This window comes from Heptranchias perlo, unplaced genomic scaffold, assembly GCF_035084215.1.
Source record: "Heptranchias perlo isolate sHepPer1 unplaced genomic scaffold, sHepPer1.hap1 HAP1_SCAFFOLD_511, whole genome shotgun sequence".
Taxonomy (NCBI): Eukaryota; Metazoa; Chordata; class Chondrichthyes; order Hexanchiformes; family Hexanchidae; genus Heptranchias; species Heptranchias perlo.
Window position 1 is genome coordinate 108,360 of NW_027139528.1, and position 27,853 is coordinate 136,212.

The 27,853-nt window shown below is 43.3% G+C and overlaps 1 protein-coding gene and 1 non-coding gene across 2 annotated transcripts in view; both read right to left on the minus strand.

The window, feature by feature from the left end:
* LOC137314467 (zinc finger protein 271-like) overlaps window positions 1–27,853 on the minus strand; it is a 161,934-nt gene that overhangs the window by 105,648 nt on the left and 28,433 nt on the right. The window lies entirely within an intron of this gene.
* Window positions 6,607–6,700, minus strand: trnay-gua (transfer RNA tyrosine (anticodon GUA)). Its single transcript has 2 exons — window positions 6,664–6,700; window positions 6,607–6,642 (listed from the first exon to the last, which is right to left on the minus strand). It is a non-coding gene; the product is annotated as a tRNA-Tyr (tRNA).

The following is a 27,853-nucleotide window of genomic DNA, read 5'->3' on the forward strand; positions in this document are numbered from 1 at the left end:
GTCGGGATATCTCCTTAATCACCAGGGCGGGGTTAATGGTGAAACTGACGGTCCTGTGGTGCAGTTGGAAAATAAACATGAATTGAACCCGTCAGTTGCAACAATTAATAAAACGAAATTAATAAAAGTTAATGAAAAATATATTATCTGGAGTTCACCAAAGTTGGGGGTGGGGGAGCTTCTATGCTGTGTGTTTGTACCGGTTTAAATGGCACGAAGGGCTGGGCGTTCAGTTTATTTTATTATCCTTGTTCCAAACGCGCTCTTCCTGCTTCAAATGTTTTTGCTTTTCGTCCAGATATTAAGATCATCAATGGCGGCTGCATCACCCAGCATGCAGCGCGGTACAGATTGTGGCCTATCTGAATCAGTGGAGCACAGCGCGCAGGCGCAGTAGTGACTCATTATCGGTTAGTGTGTCCTGAGCATGCGCGGCCAGTCGAGGCTGCGGGAGGAGCGCGTTCGGTGCAGGTCAGAGGATCGGAGCAAGAGGCTCAATAAACCCCGGGGCCCGGGTCCGGGCTCAGGCCCAGGCTCAGGCTTTACAAACCCCGAGTGCGGCCCCAGACCCGAATATAAAACAGTGAACATTATCCCCCCCTCACTACCCGCCGGGAAATGAAGGGGAAATGGGGATCGGTCAGGGAGCGTCTGTAAATGAAGGAGAAATGGTGATCGGTCAGGGAGCGTCTGTAAATAAAGGAGAAAAGGTGATCGGTCAGGGAGCGTCTGTAAATGAAGGAGAAACAGTGATCGGTCAAGGAGCGTCTGCAAATGAAGGAGAAATGGTGATCGGTCAGGGAGCGTCTTTAAATGAAGGAGAAACAGTGATCGGTCAGGGAGCGTCTGTAAATGAAGGAGAAATTGTGATCTCTATATCTTAAGTCATCCAGGGAGCTCTAGCTTTGGATGCTGTTCCTTTCCTCCTCGTGGGAATCTGTCTACTCTGTACCCAAACCAACTCCTCCTTGAAGGCCTCCCACTGTTCAATTACTGTTCTGCCTGCCAATTTTTGATTCCAATCCACCTGGACAAGATCCCTTTTTAACTCACTGGAATTAGCCCTCCTCCAGTTAAGAATTTTCACATTTGACTGGCCCCTGTCCTTTTCCATAACTGTTCGAAACTTAATGAGATTATGATCACTGCTGCCCCACTGAAACATGCTCCACCTGCCCCACTTCATTCTCCACAACGAGCTCACTGCTGTACTCACACTTTCTCACACTCACTCTCACACTCACTCTCTCACACTCACTCTCACATTCCTCTCACACCCATTCACTCATGGTTTCGGGCCACAAAGATGATGCGATGGGTTTGGATTTCAGCACAGGGAGGAGGGAGAGTGTGTGGGACGGGGATTTACAGCTTTGAGGAATGAGAGAGGAAATAATGTTCCATAGAAAGTAAAGTTATCTGATCTGAATTTCTATCCTGTAATTACAGTGATAACTTTTATAAACTCCTTTTGCAGGGGAGGATTTGCAGAGGGAAACTCAAACCAAAGATCACGTCAAGATCTGACAGAGTCACTCGATTCATCAGGACCTGAATATCATCGGCCTTTGAATGTGGAAGGAGAAACATTTGTCTGTTCTGTCTGTGGGAGAAGATTTCAAACATCAGTGTGAGTGGAAAAGCACCGAGACACACACACCCAAGTGAGAGTGTTCCAGTGCACTGACTGTGGAAAGAGCTTGAACCAGTTACACAGCCAGAAAAACATCGCACCATTCACAGCGGGGAGAAACCGTACACGTGTTCTGTGTGTGGACGAGGCTTCAACTGATCGTCCAACCTGGAGAGACACAAGGACACCCGGACCATGGAGAAACCGTGGAAATGTGGGGACTGTGGGAAGGGATTCAATTACCCGTCCAGGCTGGAAATTCATCAACACAGTCACACTGGGGAGAGGCCGTTCACCTGCTCCGTGTGTGGGAAGGGATTCGCTCAGTCATCCGGCCTCCTGACACACCAGCGAGTTCACACTGAGAGACCTTTTAAATGTTCTGACTGAGAAAAGATTTAAAATCAGAAATGATCTGCTGAGACATCGACGCACTCACACTGGGGAGAGACTGTTCACCTGCTCCGTGTGTGGGAAGGGATTCACTCAGTCATCCCACCTTCTGAAACATTAACTTGTTCACACTATTGAGTGACCTTTTAATGCAGTGACTGTGAGAAGAGCTTCAGAAGCAGAAATGAACTGCTGACACATCAACGCATGCCCATTGGTTGAGAGACTGTTCACCTGCTCCGTGTGAGGGAAGGGATTCACTCAGTCATCACACGTGCTGAGACACCAGCGAGTTCACATCTGACTGCAGGGGTTGGATTCTGCTGTTAATCCCATCCAGGACTGAACCATGTTCATTCTGACAGTTGAGGTTTGTTTCTTCTGATGTTAATAACCCCTATAACTGGGCTGGAGTTTAATATTCAGGATATTTGTGAAATAAATCAGCTTTGTTTTAAACACCTTGTTGTAGATTTTGGTCTTTCCCACCTGAGTGTTTAGCATCACCTGACTGGAGCTCAGAAAGGACAATCTGGGGGGAGGATCGTCCGGTGGGAACAGAACTTCAGCCTGGACACAGTCCTTCAGGGCCACACTGAGAGGGGCAAACGGCACTTTGGTCTTTCTCGTCTCTCTTCACTGACAGCAAAGTCACCGTGCAGCGTCCAGTCTAAAAATGACTGTGGTAATTATTCTATGAAGATTTAACCTGTTTGTGTGACAGTCCTGAGTCTACCATTTAAGGCAGGCATTAACTCATTTAAAATAAACCCATTTAAAATAAATGGATTAAAGTCTGCATCAAAATAGCAGAGGGAGGAGTTCACAGGAGCCTGTTAACTGCTGGTACAATTATACAACAGTCATTTGATCTCCAGATCAAGAAGGACCTGCAGTGTGTTTCCAGAATTCCCGGTTTTATTGATGTGTGCGTGTTAGACACCAGGATCACTAAAAATACACGACCCGGACCATCCACAGGGTGGGGGCGATCCCGACAGTTACTCTGGGATCACTCCCACTGCGGAACTCCACCTCTGACCCTGCTGAAGGTTGCAGGCTCAGGGAGTGGGGCCTCCAGGAGTGGACTGTAAGATAGCTGACAAAGATATGCTGAGGTACCAGAGGAATCCTTACTAAGGAACCGTCTGGGGTTTTACCTCTCAGTGTGGGTCTAGCGGTGAATGATTCCTGACTCCCGAACTGTCTTACATTTAACCCAGATCGGATCAGGATGAATTCAGTTTACAGGAGAATTGGGTCAAATATCACCCACAATCGAGGGAGACAAAGCAGCCATTGGAGAAGCTCAGAGATCTTTGGAAAAGAAGATGGTGCCCAATTCTGAGAATAATAGCAAATGTCTTTCCAGCTACGTCAGGAGTCAGAAGACCATTAAAGATGCTTTAGGGCCACTGAAAGACAGTTCAGGGACAGATTCCCGGGCTATGGCAGAGCTGTTGAATGACTATTTCTCATCAGTCTACACTCCTGTGGATGATGCTCAGATTCTAGCTGTGGGATGTGCTGTCAACAATAACATCATAAATATTGAAATAGAATGGGATGTCACTTTGGATAAAATATGAACTCTCAAAATGCATTGTGCTCCAGGTTCAGATGATATCCACCCCCGGGTGTTTAAAGAGATGGGACGGGTGCTCTGTGAGCCCCTTGCCTGTATCTTCAACAGCTCAATAGAGTCAGGGATTGTCCCCTGAGATTAGAAGGGAGCTCACGGAGTTCCCATTTTCATTAACGGGGACAAAATTGAATAGTAAAATTGAGGTCAATGGGAATCGGGGGAAAACTCTCCAGTGGCTGGAGTCATACCTAGCACAAAGGAACATGGGAGTGGTTGTTGGAGGCCAATCATCTCAGCCCCAGGACATTGCTGCAGGAGTGCCTCAGGTCAATGTCCTCGGCCCAACCATTTTCAGCTGCTTCATCAATGACCCTCCCTCCATCATAAGGTCAGAAATGGGGATGTTCGCTGATGATTGCACAGCGATCAGTTCCATTCGCAACCCCTCAGATAATGAAGCAGTCCGTGCCTGCATATGGCAAGACCTGGACAACATCCAGGCTTGGTCAGATAAGTGGCAAGTAACATTCGTGCCAGACAATGACCATCTCCAACAAGAGAGAGTCTAACCATCTCTCCTTGACATTCAACAGCGTTACCATCACCGAATCCCCCACCATCAACATCCTGGGGGTCAACATTGACCAGAAACTGGACCAGCCATATAAATACTACAAGAGCAGGTCAGAGGCTGGGTATTCTGCGGCGAGTGACTCACCTCCTGACTCCCCAAAGCCTTTCCACCATCGACAAGGCACAAGTCAGGAGTATGATGGAATACTCTCGAGTTGCCTGGATGAGTGCAGCTCCAACAACACTCATGAAGCTCGACACCATCCAAGACAAAGCGGCCCGGTTGATTGTCTCCCCATCCACCGAGCACCAATCACACATCCCACCACAAGGTCTTTAATATCCCGTCTCATACCCGGCCACCATCTCATTTATCCGAATGTTTCCTCCATATCTTCCCATTTAGGGTGTCCGCCTGCGTTAGAGCCACGGATCCACTGCATTTCCGAATCGAATTGGGAACCTCTCGAAGTAAATCACTCTTCTCCTCACAGTTTATTATACTCACTGTTCACTACACTTTCAAGTTTTGTGTCATCTGCAACTTTGGAAATTGTGCCCTGTATACCCAGGTCCAAGTCATTAATGTATATCAAGGAAAGCAGTGGTCCCAGCACCGACCCCTGGGGAACACCACTGTACACCTCCCTCCATTCCGAAAAACAACCGTCCACCACTACACTCTGTTTCCTGTTATTTAGCCAATTCTGTATCCATGCTGCTACTGCTCCTTTTATTCCATGGGCTTCAATCTTGATGACAAACCCATTATGCGGCACTTTATCTGACACCTTTTCGAAGTCCATACACACCACATTAACTGCATTGCCCTCATCTACTCTCTGTTGCCTCATCAAAAAACTGTATCAATTTAATTAAACACGATTTGCCTTTATCAAATCCGTGCTGGCTTTCCCGAATCCTTGTCCAATTGACTGCTAATTCTGTCCCGGATTATCGTTGCTAGAACTTTCTCCACTACCGAGGTTAAACTGACTGGTTAGCAGTTGCTGGATTTTTTCTTTCACCCTTTCTTGAACAGGGGTGTAACATTTGCAATTCTCCAGTCCTCTGGCATCACCCCCATATCTAAGGATGTTTGGAGGTTTTTTGCCAGTACCTCTGCAATTTCCACCGTTACTTCCCTCAGCAACCGAGGATGCATCCCATCCGGACCAGATGACGTATCTACTTTAAGTACAGCTCGTCTTTCCAGTACCTCCTCTTTATAAATTTTTAGCCAATCCAGTGTCTCAACTACATCTTCCTTTACTGACACTCTGGCAGCGTCTTCTTCCTTGGGAAAGACAGATGCAATGTATTTATTTAGTACCTCCGCCATGCCCACTGCCTCCCACTGCTACTAATTCGTTATAATCTGGGCCAGTGGTGCAATGGATAACGCATTCGGTTCGATTCCTACCTGGCTTGGATTTTTTAATGCAAAATTTTATGGCCTTCAATACCTTGCAAGCTGTCCTACTTGGTGGTGCTGCCTGGCTCCATACCTGGTAAGTGCCTTCTCAGTGCAGCAAGCAGTGCATCAGTGTCATAATCTGAAGGTCCTGAATTCAATCTTCAGAGAAGGTATCAAGGATTACGAAGCTTTTTTTCCATCTCTCACCTCATCTTTCCATCTTTGCTGCACAGCAAAATCAAGAACTTTTGCTTCCTGCAGCACATCAAAAGATTTGCTGCCCCTTGATCTCTCTGTACCCAAACACACAGTGAAGTTTAGGAAGTCCATGGGCGATGGACTCACTGACAACACTCTTGTTTCTGTATAATTGCACCAAGACAAACGGTGAGTGGAGAATATAATCAACGATCCCGCTACTTCTCACAGGCCAAGTGAGCGCTCCACCAGTTGAGCTAATTCCTCGTTTGCTGTTTGTAAATCGCCCCTCACAGTTCCTGCCTCACACTCGCCTTCAAGCTGCTCCAAGACCAGCAGAGAAATCTTGCCTTGGGTTGCCGCTCCCTGAATATATTAAATACTTTGCTCCAATCGGCGGTATCGAGCATCAGCAAGTGAGGAACAGCAGAACGGGAAGCCGCAGTAATCATGAGTGATGCTGAGAAGAGCCCGAGCCTTCGGAAGGAAGACGAGGTCACCGGAAAGCAACAGCCGCCCGAGCTCGAGGAGCAGCGAGAGCCCTGACTGACTGACTGATCGAAGACCATTTTGCCTGAAATTGAGGGCGATTTGAAGTGTTGCTGCTCAAAGGCACTCCCTGCTGGTGAGCAGAGGGAAATGCTCGAGTGAAACAGCCGTGCTCGGACAGACACAGAAAGCTTTTCGGTTTTGGAAAGGAAAAGAGGTGTCTTGTGCCTGAGTGGCAACATGTTAATCTGTGAGCTGCCTGTGAAGTTCAGAGAGTGACCTTGAGGTAATTGCTGCTTATTCCAAAATCACACTCACTCCTTCGAGCCGGAATTGAACCAGCGACCTAAGGATGACTTTATTTTGTTTTATTCACTACAGTCCTCCGCTCTACCAGCTGAGCTATCGAAGGGAAGTGATAAACAGTGCTGTCTTTGGTGATTGTTCACCGTGCGCCTGTTGACACGTTCAGACTCGTGGAGTCCGGTGCTGATCGAAGACTTCTTTTGCCTGAAAGCGAGAGCTGAGTGTTTTGAAGTATTGCTGCTCAAAAGCGCTCCCTGCTGGTGAGCAGAGGCAGAGCAGCCTTGTTTGGGCAGACACAGAAAGTTTTCAGGTTTGAGAAAGGAAAAGAGGCATCCTGTGCCTTCATGGCAACATGTTAATCTGTGAGGTGCCTGTAAAGTTAAGAGAGCGACCTTGAACTAATTGCTGCTTATTGCAAAATCACGCGTTCTCCTTCGAGCAGGAATTGAACAAATGACGGAAGGATGACTTTGTCTTATTTTCTACGACAGTCTTGTCGCTCGACCAGCTGAGGTATCGAAGGGAAGTGGCAAAAATGTTTCACTTTGGTGATTGTTCACCGTGCACCTTTGACACACCCGGACTCGTGGATTCCAGTGCTCATGACTGAGGCTGACTCGGTACCTGCTCATACCACAGTGCTGTGGGAGTGGGAGCTGCTCCGTGTTCTCCACAGCCTGGGCCAGTGACACAATGAATAATGGGACTGATTATTGATCTGGAGATTGGGGGTTCAAGTTTACGGAGGGTGTAAAGTGGAAGGCCGGGCCTGGAGAGCATTGGAATAGTCGAGTCTGGAGGAAAACAAAGGCACGGATGAGGGTTTCAGCAGCAGAACATCATTCTGGGAGTTGGGATTTGTTTCTGCTGATGTTAATAACCGCTACAACTGGGCTGAAATTCAATATTCTGGATCGATGTCAAATAAATCAACTTTGTTTCAAACAGAATGGGTCAATTACTTGATGAATTCAAGGTAAGAGACTAATTGATGTCCTCATTACCGATTATTCTGCCTTTTCTCCTTTCTCACTGGAGATTATTTCAGTTCTCATACCTTCAATTACTCTCATGGCCAAGTCCCAGCTCCCCGGTCCTTCCCGAGTGCCTCTCCCAGCCTTGGGATCCAGGGAAGGTATCAGTAATGTACCCGGGATCACGAAACACAAAACCCAGTCTGTGAATCACTTTCAGCTACTGGACTTATCGTGTGTCCCACAGCATCTCTCTCACCTTCGATGTGTAAATAGAGCATCAGGCCTGGGAATCTCGTCTTCAATTTAAATACACTCAGCAAATGTATTTGACAAAATACAAACAAGTAAACACATCACGGCTCAATAATCCAGCACTAAATTCAAAGGAGTAAGTCTGTTATCAAACTCCTTGAGTGGACAGAATAAAGAAAAATCCCAACTCTGAGATCCCCTCGAATCCTTTGCAAATACCTTACAAATCTTGACAATAATCAACAAGTCTAATTGAATGTTGACCTTTATCTTGAGTGGGGTTGGAATACAGAAGTGATGCTTCAGTTGTATCCCTGCTCTGTGTTATTTCCTCCAATAATCCCTGCTGTCTGTCCTGAATTAATCAATTTTATCCCTACACTGTGTTATTTCCTCCAATAATCCCTGCTGTCTGTCCTGAATTAATCAATTTTATCCCTACACTGTGTTATTTCCTCCAATAATCCCTGCTGTCTGTCCTGAATTAATCCATTTTATCCCCACACTGTGTTATTCCCTCCAATAATCCCTGCTGTCTGTCCTGAATTAATCCATTTTATCCCTACACTGTGTTATTCCCTCCAATAATCCCTGCTGTCTGTCCTGAATTAATCCATTTTATCCCCACACTGTGTTATTCCCTCCAATAATCCCTGCTGTCTGTCCTGAATTAATCCATTTTATCCCTACACTGTGTTATTTCCTCCAATAATCCCTGCTGTCTGTCCTGAATTAATCCATTTTATCCCTACACTGTGTTATTCCCTCCAATAATCCCTGCTGTCTGTCCTGAATTAATCCATTTTATCCCTACACTGTGTTATTTCCTCCAATATTCCCTGCTGTCTGTCCTGAATTAATCTATTTTATCCCTACACTGTGTTATTTCCTCCAATATTCCCTGCTGTCTGTCCTGAATTAATCCATTTTATCCCTACACTGTGTTATTCCCTCCAATATTCCCTGCTGTCTGTCCTGAATTAATCCATTTTATCTCTACACTGTGTTATTCCCTCCAATATTCCCTGCTGTCTGTCCTGAATTAATCCATTTTATCCCTACACTGTGTTATTCCCTCCAATATTCCCTGCTGTCTGTCCTGAATTAATCCATTTTATCCCTACACTGTGTTATTCCCTCCAATAATCCCTGCTGTCTGTCCTGAATTAATCCATTTTATCCCTACACTGTGTTATTTCCTCCAATATTCCCTGCTGTCTGTCCTGAATTAATCCATTTTATCCCTACACTGTGTTATTTCCTCCAATAATCCCTGCTATCTGTCCTGAATTAATCCATTTTATCCCTACACTGTGTTATTTCCTCCAATAATCCCTGCTATCTGTCCTGAATTAATCCATTTTATCCCTACACTGTGTTATTTCCTCCAATAATCCCTGCTATCTGTCCTGAATTAATCCATTTTATCCCTACACTGTGTTATTTCCTCCAATATTCCCTGCTGTCTGTCCTGAATTAATCCATTTTATCCCTACACTGTGTTATTTCCTCCAATAATCCCTGCTATCTGTCCTGAATTAATCCATTTTATCCCTACACTGTGTTATTTCCTCCAATATTCCCTGCTGTCTGCCCTGAATTAATCCATTTTATCCCTACACTGTGTTATTTCCTCCAATAATCCCTGCTGTCTGTCCTGAATTAATCCATTTTATCCCTACACTGTGTTATTTCCTCCAATAATCCCTGCTGTCTGTCCTGAATTAATCCATTTTATCCCTACACTGTGTTATTTCCTCCAATAATCCCTCCTGTCTGTCCTGAATTAATCCATTTTATCCCTACACTGTGTTATTTCCTCCAATAATCCCTGCTGTCTGTCCTGAATTAATCCATTTTATCCCTACACTGTGTTATTTCCTCCAATATTCCCTGCTGTCTGCCCTGAATTAATCCATTTTATCCCTACACTGTGTTATTTCCTCCAATAATCCCTGCTGTCTGTCCTGAATTAATCAATTTTATCCCTACACTGTGTTATTTCCTCCAATAATCCCTGCTGTCTGTCCTGAATTAATCCATTTTATCCCTACACTGTGTTATTTCCTCCAATAATCCCTGCTGTCTGTCCTGAATTAATCCATTTTATCCCTACACTGTGTTATTCCCTCCAATATTCCCTGCTGTCTGTCCTGAATTAATCCATTTTATCCCTACACTGTGTTATTTCCTCCAATATTCCCTGCTGTCTGTCCTGAATTAATCTATTTTATCCCTACACTGTGTTATTTCCTCCAATATTCCCTGCTGTCTGTCCTGAATTAATCCATTTTATCCCTACACTGTGTTATTCCCTCCAATATTCCCTGCTGTCTGTCCTGAATTAATCCATTTTATCTCTACACTGTGTTATTCCCTCCAATATTCCCTGCTGTCTGTCCTGAATTAATCCATTTTATCCCTACACTGTGTTATTCCCTCCAATATTCCCTGCTGTCTGTCCTGAATTAATCCATTTTATCCCTACACTGTGTTATTCCCTCCAATAATCCCTGCTGTCTGTCCTGAATTAATCCATTTTATCCCTACACTGTGTTATTTCCTCCAATATTCCCTGCTGTCTGTCCTGAATTAATCCATTTTATCCCTACACTGTGTTATTTCCTCCAATATTCCCTGCTGTCTGTCCTGAATTAATCCATTTTATCCCTACACTGTGTTATTTCCTCCAATATTCCCTGCTGTCTGTCCTGAATTAATCCATTTTATCCCAACACTGTGTTATTTACTCCAATAATCCCTGCTGTCTGTCCTGAATTAATCCATTTTATCCCTACACTGTGTTATTTACTCCAATAATCCCTGCTGTCTGTCCTGAATTAATCTATTTTATCCCTACACTGTGTTATTTCCTCCAATATTCCCTGCTGTCTGTCCTGAATTAATCCATTTTATCCCTACACTGTGTTATTCCCTCCAATATTCCCTGCTGTCTGTCCTGAATTAATCCATTTTATCCCTACACTGTGTTATTCCCTCCAATATTCCCTGCTGTCTGTCCTGAATTAATCCATTTTATCCCTACACTGTGTTATTCCCTCCAATATTCCCTGCTGTCTGTCCTGAATTAATCCATTTTATCCCTACACTGTGTTGTTCCCTCCAATATTCCCTGCTGTCTGTCCTGAATTAATCCATTTTATCCCTACACTGTGTTATTCCCTCCAATATTCCCTGCTGTCTGTCCTGAATTAATCCATTTTATCCCTACACTGTGTTATTCCCTCCAATAATCCCTGCTGTCTGTCCTGAATTAATCCATTTTATCCCTACACTGTGTTATTTCCTCCAATATTCCCTGCTGTCTGCCCTGAATTAATCCATTTTATCCCTACACTGTGTTATTTCCTCCAATAATCCCTGCTGTCTGTCCTGAATTAATCCATTTTATCCCTACACTGTGTTATTTCCTCCAATATTCCCTGCTGTCTGTCCTGAATTAATCCATTTTATCCCTACACTGTGTTATTTCCTCCAATATTCCCTGCTGTCTGTCCTGAATTAATCCATTTTATCCCTACACTGTGTTATTTCCTCCAATAATCCCTGCTGTCTGTCCTGAATTAATCCATTTTATCCCTACACTGTGTTATTTCCTCCAATATTCCCTGCTGTCTGTCCTGAATTAATCCATTTTATCCCAACACTGTGTTATTCCCTCCAATAATCCCTGCTGTCTGTCCTGAATTCATCCATTTTATCCCTACACTGTGTTATTTCCTCCAATATTCCCTGCTGTCTGTCCTGAATTAATCCATTTTATCCCTACACTGTGTTATTTACTCCAATAATCCCTGCTGTCTGTCCTGAATTCATCCATTTTATCCCTACACTGTGTTATTTCCTCCAATAATCCCTGCTGTCTGTCCTGAATTAATCCATTTTATCCCTACACTGTGTTATTTACTCCAATAATCCCTGCTGTCTGTCCTGAATTAATCCATTTTATCCCTACACTGTGTTATTTCCTCCAATATTCCCTGCTGTCTGTCCTGAATTAATCCATTTTATCCCTGCACTGTGTTATTTCCTCCAATAATCCCTGCTGTCTGTCCTGAATTAATCCATTTTATCCCTACACTGTGTTATTTCCTCCAATAATCCATGCTGTCTGTCCTGAATTAATCCATTTTATCCCTACACTGTGTTATTTCCTCCAATATTCCCTGCTGTCTGTCCTGAATTAATCCATTTTATCCCTGCACTGTGTTATTTCCTCCAATAATCCCTGCTGTCTGTCCTGAATTAATCCATTTTATCCCTACACTATGTTATTTCCTCCAATATTCCCTGCTGTCTGTCCTGAATTAATCCATTTTATCCCTACACTGTGTTATTCCCTCCAATATTCCCTGCTGTCTGTCCTGAATTAATCCATTTTATCCCTACACTGTGTTGTTCCCTCCAATATTCCCTGCTGTCTGTCCTGAATTAATCCATTTTATCCCTACACTGTGTTATTCCCTCCAATATTCCCTGCTGTCTGTCCTGAATTAATCCATTTTATCCCTACACTGTGTTATTCCCTCCAATAATCCCTGCTGTCTGTCCTGAATTAATCCATTTTATCCCTACACTGTGTTATTTCCTCCAATATTCCCTGCTGTCTGTCCTGAATTAATCCATTTTATCCCTACACTGTGTTATTTCCTCCAATAATCCCTGCTATCTGTCCTGAATTAATCCATTTTATCCCTACACTGTGTTATTTCCTCCAATATTCCCTGCTGTCTGCCCTGAATTAATCCATTTTATCCCTACACTGTGTTATTTCCTCCAATAATCCCTGCTGTCTGTCCTGAATTAATCCATTTTATCCCTACACTGTGTTATTTCCTCCAATAATCCCTCCTGTCTGTCCTGAATTAATCCATTTTATCCCTACACTGTGTTATTTCCTCCAATAATCCCTGCTGTCTGTCCTGAATTAATCCATTTTATCCCTACACTGTGTTATTTCCTCCAATATTCCCTGCTGTCTGTCCTGAATTAATCCATTTTATCCCTACACTGTGTTATTTCCTCCAATATTCCCTGCTGTCTGTCCTGAATTAATCCATTTTATCCCTACACTGTGTTATTTACTCCAATAATCCCTGCTGTCTGTCCTGAATTCATCCATTTTATCCCTACACTGTGTTATTTCCTCCAATATTCCCTGCTGTCTGTCCTGAATTAATCCATTTTATCCCTACACTGTGTTATTTCCTCCAATATTCCCTGCTGTCTGTCCTGAATTAATCCATTTTATCCCTACACTGTGTTATTTCCTCCAATATTCCCTGCTGTCTGTCCTGAATTAATCCATTTTATCCCTACACTGTGTTATTTCCTCCAATAATCCCTCCTGTCTGTCCTGAATTAATCCATTTTATCCCTACACTGTGTTATTTCCTCCAATAATCCCTGCTGTCTGTCCTGAATTAATCCATTTTATCCCTACACTGTGTTATTTCCTCCAATATTCCCTGCTGTCTGTCCTGAATTAATCCATTTTATCCCTACACTGTGTTATTTCCTCCAATATTCCCTGCTGTCTGTCCTGAATTAATCCATTTTATCCCTACACTGTGTTATTTACTCCAATAATCCCTGCTGTCTGTCCTGAATTCATCCATTTTATCCCTACACTGTGTTATTTCCTCCAATATTCCCTGCTGTCTGCCCTGAATTAATCCATTTTATCCCTACACTGTGTTATTTCCTCCAATAATCCCTGCTGTCTGTCCTGAATTAATCAATTTTATCCCTACACTGTGTTATTTCCTCCAATATTCCCTGCTGTCTGTCCTGAATTAATCCATTTTATCCCTACACTGTGTTATTTCCTCCAATATTCCCTGCTGTCTGTCCTGAATTAATCCATTTTATCCCTACACTGTGTTATTTCCTCCAATAATCCCTGCTGTCTGTCCTGAATTAATCCATTTTATCCCTACACTGTGTTATTTCCTCCAATAATCCCTGCTGTCTGTCCTGAATTAATCCATTTTATCCCTACACTGTGTTATTTCCTCCAATATTCCCTGCTGTCTGTCCTGAATTAATCCATTTTATCCCTACACTGTGTTATTTACTCCAATAATCCCTGCTGTCTGTCCTGAATTCATCCATTTTATCCCTACACTGTGTTATTTCCTCCAATATTCCCTGCTGTCTGTCCTGAATTAATCCATTTTATCCCTGCACTGTGTTATTTCCTCCAATAATCCCTGCTGTCTGTCCTGAATTAATCCATTTTATCCCTACACTGTGTTATTTACTCCAATAATCCCTGCTGTCTGTCCTGAATTAATCCATTTTATCCCTACACTGTGTTATTTCCTCCAATATTCCCTGCTGTCTGTCCTGAATTAATCCATTTTATCCCTGCACTGTGTTATTTCCTCCAATAATCCCTGCTGTCTGTCCTGAATTAATCCATTTTATCCCTACACTGTGTTATTTCCTCCAATAATCCATGCTGTCTGTCCTGAATTAATCCATTTTATCCCTACACTGTGTTATTTCCTCCAATATTCCCTGCTGTCTGTCCTGAATTAATCCATTTTATCCCTGCACTGTGTTATTTCCTCCAATAATCCCTGCTGTCTGTCCTGAATTAATCCATTTTATCCCTACACTATGTTATTTCCTCCAATATTCCCTGCTGTCTGTCCTGAATTAATCCATTTTATCCCTACACTGTGTTATTCCCTCCAATATTCCCTGCTGTCTGTCCTGAATTAATCCATTTTATCCCTACACTGTGTTGTTCCCTCCAATATTCCCTGCTGTCTGTCCTGAATTAATCCATTTTATCCCTACACTGTGTTATTCCCTCCAATATTCCCTGCTGTCTGTCCTGAATTAATCCATTTTATCCCTACACTGTGTTATTCCCTCCAATAATCCCTGCTGTCTGTCCTGAATTAATCCATTTTATCCCTACACTGTGTTATTTCCTCCAATATTCCCTGCTGTCTGTCCTGAATTAATCCATTTTATCCCTACACTGTGTTATTTCCTCCAATAATCCCTGCTATCTGTCCTGAATTAATCCATTTTATCCCTACACTGTGTTATTTCCTCCAATATTCCCTGCTGTCTGCCCTGAATTAATCCATTTTATCCCTACACTGTGTTATTTCCTCCAATAATCCCTGCTGTCTGTCCTGAATTAATCCATTTTATCCCTACACTGTGTTATTTCCTCCAATAATCCCTGCTGTCTGTCCTGAATTAATCCATTTTATCCCTACACTGTGTTATTTCCTCCAATATTCCCTGCTGTCTGTCCTGAATTAATCCATTTTATCCCTACACTGTGTTATTTCCTCCAATATTCCCTGCTGTCTGTCCTGAATTAATCCATTTTATCCCTACACTGTGTTATTTCCTCCAATAATCCCTCCTGTCTGTCCTGAATTAATCCATTTTATCCCTACACTGTGTTATTTCCTCCAATAATCCCTGCTGTCTGTCCTGAATTAATCCATTTTATCCCTACACTGTGTTATTTCCTCCAATATTCCCTGCTGTCTGTCCTGAATTAATCCATTTTATCCCTACACTGTGTTATTTCCTCCAATAATCCCTCCTGTCTGTCCTGAATTAATCCATTTTATCCCTACACTGTGTTATTTCCTCCAATAATCCCTGCTGTCTGTCCTGAATTAATCCATTTTATCCCTACACTGTGTTATTTCCTCCAATATTCCCTGCTGTCTGTCCTGAATTAATCCATTTTATCCCTACACTGTGTTATTTACTCCAATAATCCCTGCTGTCTGTCCTGAATTAATCCATTTTATCCCTACACTGTGTTATTTCCTCCAATAATCCCTGCTGTCTGTCCTGAATTAATCCATTTTATCCCTACACTGTGTTATTTCCTCCAATATTCCCTGCTGTCTGTCCTGAATTGATCCATTTTATCCCTACACTGTGTTATTTCCTCCAATATTCCCTGCTGTCTGTCCTGAATTAATCCATTTTATCCCTACACTGTGTTATTTACTCCAATAATCCCTGCTGTCTGTCCTGAATTAATCCATTTTATCCCTACACTGTGTTATTTCCTCCAATATTCCCTGCTGTCTGTCCTGAATTAATCCATTTTATCCCTACACTGTGTTATTTCCTCCAATATTCCCTGCTGTCTGTCCTGAATTAATCCATTTTATCCCTACACTGTGTTATTTACTCCAATAATCCCTGCTGTCTGTCCTGAATTCATCCATTTTATCCCTACACTGTGTTATTTCCTCCAATATTCCCTGCTGTCTGCCCTGAATTAATCCATTTTATCCCTACACTGTGTTATTTCCTCCAATAATCCCTGCTGTCTGTCCTGAATTAATCAATTTTATCCCTACACTGTGTTATTTCCTCCAATATTCCCTGCTGTCTGTCCTGAATTAATCCATTTTATCCCTACACTGTGTTATTTCCTCCAATATTCCCTGCTGTCTGTCCTGAATTAATCCATTTTATCCCTACACTGTGTTATTTCCTCCAATAATCCCTCCTGTCTGTCCTGAATTAATCCATTTTATCCCTACACTGTGTTATTTCCTCCAATAATCCCTGCTGTCTGTCCTGAATTCATCCATTTTATCCCTACACTGTGTTATTTCCTCCAATATTCCCTGCTGTCTGTCCTGAATTAATCCATTTTATCCCTGCACTGTGTTATTTCCTCCAATAATCCCTGCTGTCTGTCCTGAATTAATCCATTTTATCCCTACACTGTGTTATTTACTCCAATAATCCCTGCTGTCTGTCCTGAATTAATCCATTTTATCCCTACACTGTGTTATTTCCTCCAATATTCCCTGCTGTCTGTCCTGAATTAATCCATTTTATCCCTGCACTGTGTTATTTCCTCCAATAATCCCTGCTGTCTGTCCTGAATTAATCCATTTTATCCCTACACTGTGTTATTTCCTCCAATAATCCATGCTGTCTGTCCTGAATTAATCCATTTTATCCCTACACTGTGTTATTTCCTCCAATATTCCCTGCTGCCTGTCCTGAATTAATCCATTTTATCCCTGCACTGTGTTATTTCCTCCAATAATCCCTGCTGTCTGTCCTGAATTAATCCATTTTATCCCTACACTATGTTATTTCCTCCAATATTCCCTGCTGTCTGTCCTGAATTAATCCATTTTATCCCTACACTGTGTTATTCCCTCCAATATTCCCTGCTGTCTGTCCTGAATTAATCCATTTTATCCCTACACTGTGTTGTTCCCTCCAATATTCCCTGCTGTCTGTCCTGAATTAATCCATTTTATCCCTACACTGTGTTATTCCCTCCAATATTCCCTGCTGTCTGTCCTGAATTAATCCATTTTATCCCTACACTGTGTTATTCCCTCCAATAATCCCTGCTGTCTGTCCTGAATTAATCCATTTTATCCCTACACTGTGTTATTTCCTCCAATATTCCCTGCTGTCTGTCCTGAATTAATCCATTTTATCCCTACACTGTGTTATTTCCTCCAATAATCCCTGCTATCTGTCCTGAATTAATCCATTTTATCCCTACACTGTGTTATTTCCTCCAATATTCCCTGCTGTCTGCCCTGAATTAATCCATTTTATCCCTACACTGTGTTATTTCCTCCAATAATCCCTGCTGTCTGTCCTGAATTAATCCATTTTATCCCTACACTGTGTTATTCCCTCCAATATTCCCTGCTGTCTGTCCTGAATTAATCCATTTTATCCCTACACTGTGTTATTTCCTCCAATATTCCCTGCTGTCTGTCCTGAATTAATCCATTTTATCCCTACACTGTGTTATTTCCTCCAATATTCCCTGCTGTCTGTCCTGAATTAATCCATTTTATCCCTACACTGTGTTATTTCCTCCAATAATCCCTCCTGTCTGTCCTGAATTAATCCATTTTATCCCTACACTGTGTTATTTCCTCCAATATTCCCTGCTGTCTGTCCTGAATTAATCCATTTTATCCCTACACTGTGTTATTTCCTCCAATATTCCCTGCTGTCTGTCCTGAATTAATCCATTTTATCCCTACACTGTGTTATTTACTCCAATAATCCCTGCTGTCTGTCCTGAATTAATCCATTTTATCCCTACACTGTGTTATTTCCTCCAATATTCCCTGCTGTCTGCCCTGAATTAATCCATTTTATCCCAACACTGTGTTATTCCCTCCAATAATCCCTGCTGTCTGTCCTGAATTCATCCATTTTATCCCTACACTGTGTTATTTCCTCCAATATTCCCTGCTGTCTGTCCTGAATTAATCCATTTTATCCCTACACTGTGTTATTTCCTCCAATATTCCCTGCTGTCTGTCCTGAATTAATCCATTTTATCCCTACACTGTGTTATTTCCTCCAATATTCCCTGCTGTCTGTCCTGAATTAATCCATTTTATCCCTACACTGTGTTATTTCCTCCAATAATCCCTGCTGTCTGTCCTGAATTAATCCATTTTATCCCTACACTGTGTTATTTCCTCCAATATTCCCTGCTGTCTGTCCTGAATTAATCCATTTTATCCCTACACTGTGTTATTTCCTCCAATATTCCCTGCTGTCTGTCCTGAATTAATCCATTTTATCCCTACACTGTGTTATTTCCTCCAATAATCCCTCCTGTCTGTCCTGAATTAATCCATTTTATCCCTACACTGTGTTATTTCCTCCAATAATCCCTGCTGTCTGTCCTGAATTAATCCATTTTATCCCTACACTGTGTTATTTCCTCCAATATTCCCTGCTGTCTGTCCTGAATTAATCCATTTTATCCCAACACTGTGTTATTCCCTCCAATAATCCCTGCTGTCTGTCCTGAATTCATCCATTTTATCCCTACACTGTGTTATTTCCTCCAATATTCCCTGCTGTCTGTCCTGAATTAATCCATTTTATCCCTACACTGTGTTATTTACTCCAATAATCCCTGCTGTCTGTCCTGAATTCATCCATTTTATCCCTACACTGTGTTATTTCCTCCAATATTCCCTGCTGTCTGTCCTGAATTAATCCATTTTATCCCTGCACTGTGTTATTTCCTCCAATAATCCCTGCTGTCTGTCCTGAATTAATCCATTTTATCCCTACACTGTGTTATTTCCTCCAATAATCCCTGCTGTCTGTCCTGAATTAATCCATTTTATCCCTACACTGTGTTATTTCCTCCAATAATCCCTGCTGTCTGTCCTGAATTAATCCATTTTATCCCTACACTGTGTTATTTCCTCCAATATTCCCTGCTGTCTGTCCTGAATTAATCCATTTTATCCCTACACTGTGTTATTCCCTCCAATAATCCCTGCTGTCTGTCCTGAATTAATCCATTTTATCCCTACACTGTGTTATTCCCTCCAATAATCCCTGCTGTCTGTCCTGAATTAATCCATTTTATCCCTACACTGTGTTATTTCCTCCAATAATCCCTGCTGTCTGTCCTGAATTAATCCATTTTATCCCTACACTGTGTTATTTCCTCCAATAATCCCTGCTGTCTGTCCTGAATTAATCCATTTTATCCGTACACTGTGTTATTTCCTCCAATATTCCCTGCTATCTGTCCTGAATTAATCCATTTTATCCCTACACTGTGTTATTCCCTACAATATTCCCTGCTGTCTGTCCTGAATTAATCCATTTTATCCCTACACTGTTATTTCCTCCAATATTCCCTGCTGTCTGTCCTGAATTAATCCATTTTATCCCTACACTGTGTTATTTCCTCCAATAATCCCTGCTGTCTGTCCTGAATTAATCCATTTTATCCCTACACTGTTATTTCCTCCAATATTCCCTGCTGTCTGTCCTGAATTAATCCATTTTATCCCTACACTGTGTTATTTCCTCCAATATTCCCTGCTGTCTGTCCTGAATTAATCCATTTTATCCCTACACTGTGTTATTCCCTCCAATATTCCCTGCTGTCTGTCCTGAATTAATCCATTTTATCCCTACACTGTGTTATTCCCTCCAATATTCCCTCCTCTTTGTCCTTTATTAAAGTCCAGTTTTTCCCTCGAGTTTGACATCAATCAGGTTTAAAATTGATGCAGAGTTTCAGCCAATGAGGGAGATCCGGGCTCAGCCCCGCCCACTCGGTGCCGCAAGTCCCGCCCCTCACCCACTCACATTGGTTGGAGGACCAACCGCCCGCTCGGTCCTCCAGCCCCTCTCCGCTCTTCCTATTGGTCCGGAGCTCCCGTCAATCACCCGGGCAGTGTGAGCTGAGCATGCGCGGCGGGCGGGGAGTGAGGCCGAGATCGTGTCGGCAACAGGTGAGAGATGGGCGGGGGGAGCGGGTTAATAAACCCCGGGGGAGGGGGCGGGGGCTTCACAAACCCCGAGTGCGGCCCCGGGCCCGAATATCAAACAGTGAACATTCTCCTCTCTCTCTCTACACTCCGGGGGCTCCGGTTTAGATCAGACCCGAAACTCAACACACGGCCCGCGGCCTCCGAGCATGCGCAGTGTCAGCGTCAAACCTCGTGACTCATCGAATCAGGGAGCGTCTGTAAATGAAGGAGAAATGGTGATCGGTCAGGGAGCGTCTGTAAATGAAGGAGAAATGGGGATCGGTCAGGGAGCGTCTGCAAATGCAGGAGAAATGGTGATCTCCATATCTTCAGTCATCCAGGGAGCTCGAGCTTTGGATGCCGTTCCTTTCCTCCTCGTGAGAATCTGTCTACTCTGCACCCAAACCAACTCCTCCTTGTTCAATTATTGTTCTGCCTGCCAATTTTTGATTCCAATCCACCTGGACAAGATCCCTTTTTAACTCACTGGAATTAGTCCTCCTCCAGTTAAGAATTTTCACATTTGACTGTCCCCTGTCCTTTTCCATAACTGTTCTAAACCTAATGAAATTCTGATCACTGCTGCCCCACTGAAACATGCTCCACCTGCCCCACTTCATTCTCGATGTGGAGATGCCGGTGATGGACTGGGGTTGACAATTGTAAACAATTTTACAACACCAAGTTATAGTCCAGCAATTTTATTTTAAATTCACAAGCTTTCGGAGGCTTCCTCCTTCCTCAGGGAAACATTTACCTGAGGAAGGAGGAAGCCTCCGAAAGCTTGTGAATTTAAAATAAAATTGCTGGACTATAACTTGGTGTTGTAAAATTGTTTACCACTTCATTCTCCACACCGAGCGCACTGCTGTACTCACACTCACTCTCTCACACTCATTCTCACACTCCCTCTCTCACACTCTCTCTCACCCTTTCACTCATGGTTTCGGGCCACTGAAAGATGATGCGATGGGTTTGGATTTCAGCACAGGGAGGAGGGAGAGTGTGTGGGATGGGGATTTTCAGCTTTGAGGAATGAGAGAGGAAATAATGTTCCATAGAAAGTAGAGCTATCTGATCTGAATTTCTATCCTGTACTTACAGTGATAACTTTTATAAACTCCTTTTACAGGGGAGGATTTACAGAGGGAAACTCAAACCAAAGATCACGTCAAGATCTGACAGAGTCTCTCGATTCATCAGGACCTGAATATCATCGGCCTTTGAATGTGGAAGGAGAAATGTTTGTCTGTTCTATCTGTGGGAGAAGATTTCAAACATCAGTGTGAGTGGGAAAGCACCGAGACACACACACCCGAGTGAGAGTGTTCCAGTGCACTGACTGTGGAAAGAGCTTTAACCAGTTACACAGCCAGAAAAAACATCACACCGTTCACAGCGGGGAGAAACCGTACACGTGTTCTGTGTGTGGACGAGGCTTCAACTGATCGTCCAACATGGAGAGACACAAGGACACCCGGACCACGGAGAAACCGTGGAAATGTGGGGACTGTGGGAAGGGATTCAATTACCCTTCAGAGCTGGAAACTCATCGACGCCGTCACACTGGGGAGAGGCCGTTCACCTGCTCCGTGTGTGGGAAGGGATTCGCTGAGTCATCCGGCCTCCTGACACACCAGCGAGTTCACACTGGGGAGAGACCTTTTAAATGTTCTGACTGTGAGAAGAGGTTTAACTGCAAAAGGAATCTGCTGGAACACCAACGTACCCACACTGGGGAGAGGCCATTCACCTGCTCCGTGTGTGGGAAGGGATTCGCTCAGTCATCCAACCTGCTGACACACCAGCGAGTTCACACTGATGAGAGACCTTTTAAATGTTCTGACTGTGAGAAGAGCTTTAAAAGCAAAATTGAACTGCTGAAACACCAACGCACTCACACTGGGGAGAGGCCGTTCACCTGCTCCGTGTGTGGGAAGGGATTCACTCGGTCATCACACTTTCTGTCACACCAGCGAGTTCACACTGGGAAGAGGCCGTTCACTTGCTCAGTGTGTGGGAAGGGATTCGCTCATTCATCCACCTTGCTGACACACCAGCGAGTTCACAATGGGGAGAGGCCGTTCTCCTGCTCCATGTGTGGGAAGGGATTCACTCAGTCATCCAACCTGCTGACACACCAGCGAGTTCACACCGATGAGAGACCTTTTAAATGTTCTGACTGTGAGAAGAGCTTTAAAAGCAAAATTGAACTGCTGAAACACCAACGCATTCACACTGGGGAGAGGCCGTTCACCTGCTCCGTGTGTGGGAAGGGATTCACTCAGTCATCACACTTTCTGTCACACCAGCGAGTTCACACTGGGAAGAAGCCGTTCACTTGCTCAGTGTGTGGGAAGGGATTCGCTCATTCATCCACCTTGCTGACACACCAGCGAGTTCACAATGGGGAGAGGCCGTTCTCCTGCTCCATGTGTGGGAAGGGATTTACTCAGTCATCCAACCTGCTGACACACCAGCGAGTTCACACTGATGAGAGACCTTTTAAATGTTCTGACTGTGAGAAGAGCTTTAAAAGCAAAATTGAACTGCTGAAACACCAACGCACTCACACTGGGGAGAGGCCGTTCACCTGCTCAGTGTGTGGGAAGGGATTTGCTTGGTCATCCACCCTGCTGAAACACCAGCGAGTTCACACTGAGTGACCTTTGAATGTTCTGACTGTGGGAAGAGATTTAAAATCAGAAACGAACTGCTGAGACATCGACGCACTCACACTGGGGAGAGACTGTTCACCTGCTCCGTGTGTGGGAAGAGATTCACTCGATCATCCCACCTTCTGAAACATTAACTTGTTCACACTATTGAGTGACCTTTTAATGCAGTGACTGTGAGAAGAGCTTAAAAGCAGAAATGAACTGCTGACACATCAACGCATGCCCATTGGTTGAGAGACTGTTCACCTGCTCCGTGTGTGGGAAGGGATTCACTCAGTCATCACACGTGCTGAGACACCAGCGAGTTCACGAAATGAGCAGGTCCAACGAGCCGGTCTGTAACACAGGCCAATGACTCAGTGCAGCTCGTTACCCAGTCACTGGGCTCCGTTATAGCCTCTCCTGTCAGTAACACACAAAGAGAAATTGTAAATCTGAAACAGAAAGAGATAATGTATAACACTTCATATCAACCACCAGTTTTTCCCTCTTTCCGGCTTTTAAAACAATCTGTTTCACAGTTTGTCAAACCCGAAACAGCCTCTGGGATTTGCTGATTGAGAATTTCAGTGGAAATTGGGACCGTCATTAAGTATCGGAACAAATATCCCCGCTGAGGTTTCGGGATTGTTACTGGTTTATTTATATCAGTGAGTGACCGATTTTAAACGAGGTGAGGGTCTAAACCTCAGGTAAGAGCCTGGGATAGACAAGAGATTCTTCAATGTATCAAGTTAAATTACACTGATTCCACCAACACTGGACATCACATCCCTCAAACATTGTTACCTGTTACTGTATAAAACTGGTGAGGGTGGAAATGGGAAATAACTGAAAAAAACTTCATTGTATCAAAGTTACTTCTGATCATTATTATTATACAAACATTCTAGAGCCTATCCCTTAAAAAGGACCCAATATCAAACCAGTCCCCAGTCCTTGGGCCTGTGCCTATGTTGTGATTTGCACCCGCTTCTGACTGACTTGGTATCAGACGCACTCCCGTCAACAGTAAACGGATGGAGCCGGATCCATAAGAGAAAAATGAGGACCGAGCTCCGCGGTTCTCCCAGAGTGCGGGAGGCGGAGTAACAGCAGCAGACAGAGAGATCTCTCTAAACCAGCCGCTGCCGCCGGAGAGAAGCGAGTCCCGTTCCGAGCCGTGTCTGTCAGGCGCCCGCTGACCCTCTCTTCACTGAAGGGGACCGATTCAGCACCAACACACACACACCCACCATTGGATCATTGAATCACCTTCAACACCTGAATTACATCACCACTTAATCCTCTATACACGAGGAAATACAAACCTTGTCCACGCAACTTGCCCTCATAATGTAACCATTTTAGCCCCGGTATCATTCTGGTCTTTCTGCGCTGCACCTCCTGCAAGGCCAATATATCCTTCCTGAGGTCTGGTGCCCAGGACTGAATGCCGTACTCTAAATGTGGCCTTAACAGAGTTTATAGAATTCTAACATAACTTCCACCCTTTTGAATTCCAGTTCCCTTGAGATAAAGGCCGACATTCCATTAGCCATTTTAATTATTTTTTGCACCTGTTTGCCAACTCGTCATGATTTCCCGAAGTATCTCTGCTCACCCACAGTTCCTGGCTTCTCACCATTTTGAAAATACTCTGATTTATCTTGCTTAGGACCAAAGTGGATGGCCTCACATTTCCCCAGATTGAAACTTTGAACAGTCTGGGGCTCTTTTGTATAGAAAAGAGAAGGCTGAGGGTGACCTGATACAGGACTTTAAGATTATGCAAGGGTTTGATCGGTCAGATGTAGATAAGGTGTTTGTACTTTTGGGAGTGGGGACGTCAAAACTTAGGGCCATGAATATAATAATCATCAATAAATCCAATCTGGCATTCAAGAGAAACATATTTATCCAGAGAGGCGTTAGAATGTGCAGCTCGCTCCCACACGGAGTAGTTAAGGCGAATATCATGGATGCATTTACAGGGAAGCGAGATAAACACATGGAGGAGAAAGGAATATTCAGGTTTGCTCATAGGGTTAGATGAAGAGGGGTTGGAGGAGGCTCGTCTGCAGCATAAACACCGGTATAGTCTCGTTGGGTCGAATTGCCTGTTTCTGTGATGTACATTCTATGTAATTCTATGTAAGCTCCATCTGACACAGTTTTACCAACTCACTGAATCTATCAATTTCCTTTTATAACTTTATGCTCCCATCTACACAACTCACTGTGCACCCAAACTTGGTGTCGTCGACAAACCTGGATATACCGCTCTCTATTCCTTTATCTCCCTCAATTATACAGATCCCTGGGGGACACCACTAATCAAATCCTGTCAATTTGAGTACATACCCATTAACCCTACTCTCTGTCTCCTACCTCCAAACCAACTCCCTCCCCATGTCAATGGGTTGCTATAAATTCCACATGTTCTCATTTCTGTTAACAGTCTCTGATGTTAAACCTTAACGAGTGCCTCTGGAAGTCAATATACACATAACCCCCATAGACACTCCATTATTTACCACGTTAGTTACATCTTCAAAACGTTCAACTAGTTTCGTTAGACTTGACTTACCCTTTACAAATCCATGCTGACTCTCTCTGATCAATTCATGTTTATCCAAGTGCTCAGTCACTCTTCCCTTATAACGGATACGGTTAACTTCCCCACAACAGACGTCAGACGAATCGGTCTATAATTTCCTGCTTTATCTCTCCTACCCTTCATATATAATGGAATGACATTTGAAATTTTTCAATCCATGGAACAATTCCTGAATCAAGAGAGTTTTGAACGATCATGACTAAAGCATGTACAATTTCCTCACCTATTCCCCTTTGTCCCCTGGGATGGTCACCATCAGGTCCTGGAGATTTGTCTATCTTTAGTCCAATTGTTTTCTCCATTACCATTATTTTACTTACACTGAATCCCCTTGATTTATTTTCAGTTTTCCTCGTGTCTCTGGTATATTATCCTCATGCTTTTCTGTGAGTGTCAAAAAAGTCTGCCATTTCCTGATTTTCAATTACAATATCACCACCATCTGCCTTTAAGGGGCCCACATTACTCTTTGTCACCCTTCTTTCTCATAATATACGTGTAAAAACCTTGAAAGTTGTCCTTAATTTCACTCACAAGTTTTTCTCGTTTTCCCTCTTTGCACCTTTTACGTTTTTTTCGTTTCAGCACCACAATAAACAACACTTCACTGTGAAATTTGCTCAATTAGTTCTTCAGTGTCAGAGTGAGAATTGTCCATCCCCAATTTATTTGAAGTAACAAACACAAGCACAAATATTCATTCGTGTATCAAAGCACTGATGGACACAGAAAGATAAACACAGCCTGAAACGCAGTCAGTATCGGGATTCACAGGGAAACGGGCAAGTGAAATAGACAAAGATCAAACAGTCTGAACCCACAACAGAATGTGACGTGTAGCTGATAGATATTAATGAGAGGAGGTGGGAAACAGTACCATGACTTGGCTCCGTGGCTTAGTTGCTTAAAACGCTTGTCCAGTAAACAAGAGATCCTGGGTTCAACTCCCAGCGGTGCCTTTGTTTAATTCATGGTGTTTCGTGAATTTTAGAAGGAAAACACACAGTGCGGTGTTTGTGTTTTGTTCAGGAGCCAATACGGAACTGATCAGGAAGTCTCTTCAAAAATGCCTTTTCATTATACAGTCAGCCCTCTCATAGAATGTGTCCGTGACACGTTCTTCTTTCTGGGCTTGTTGAGGTCGGGGTATAATTCTCGATTCGAGGGTCATACCCTGGAGAAGCCCTAATTTAACCCTAGACTTTTGATCTTGACGTGCGATTCAAACTTTTGCAAAGAGGAAAAATAAATCCCCAAATCGCTCCACCTGAATCTCACGCGGTCTCGGAAGAAATTCAGTTCAAACAATCAGGACTTTAAAGGCACCTCAATGACCTGCACTTTCATTGAACGAGCTTTGCTTACAATTGCATTCGACCTTGAAACCGCTCTGGGCTTTCATCTCACTGAAGCAGAGTGTGGCCGCTTTGTATCTGTGAGCATGTCGGTGACGAGGTTCGCTCTGATATTGGTCGCTTTCAATTTTTAAGATCTCGCCAAGCTCTGGGAAAAGAAACCGCGAATCGAATTGTCCCTGTAAGTGATGAATTGAAGGGATTGGTGCTCCAAGCAGATCTGGAAAATTCACAGTGCGGTCGCTCAGGAATTCCAAATCCACCCTCTCACCACTCAACGATCATATTAACTGAGCAGAGAATAAATGTCACACCCTTTATTTTGGAAAAGCAAAACGGTGGGGATTTTTATCATAGCCCGATGCCTTTCGTGTTGGATCAGATGTTCCCCGTTGCGTTACTTTCATCTTCATCGGAGAACCGGTTCGGGCGTTCCTGTGATAAACAGCGACAATTGCCTGTTAATGTTAAATTTAAGATGCAGTCTGTAAAATGATTAAATTTCATCACATGCAAAGCACAAAAATCTTATTAAAGTTTTGACTGTCTCTCGGTAACCACGTCAGCATCTCCTTCAGTCTGAAATAGAAAGTTATTGGTTGATTAATGGTGATTAAAACAGTCATTCAACTACGAACAAGGTTTAATTAGCTTCATGTAATTATTTATTAAGTTCATAACTCTTGTTAAATTTAATTCTCTCACTGGGAATGGAACCACCCGGTGATGGGAGCACTGAATTTTAACCACCAGTCCATCGGGGAGCTCCCAGGATTGAGCACCAGACACTATGGAACTGATGACATTTATTTTTGTTTCATTCAGCTCTGTGTTTATTCTCAGGCCTCTTATCTCTCCCTTCTTTTCAGCTTCTGACTGCAGATATTCCTCTGGTCAAATATGAATAATATAGAATATCTCACAGCCCTGGTATATTTGCTCCTTCTCTGTACAGTTCTGTAAAAAATCAAACTGTACGCAGATACCGACAGTGTGTCTCCCTCACTCCCCACAGGAGCAGCAGGAGATGACACTTTAAACTGCCAGTTGCTTCAAACGATGCCCGATAGACCTGCGTTGCCTTGGAGTT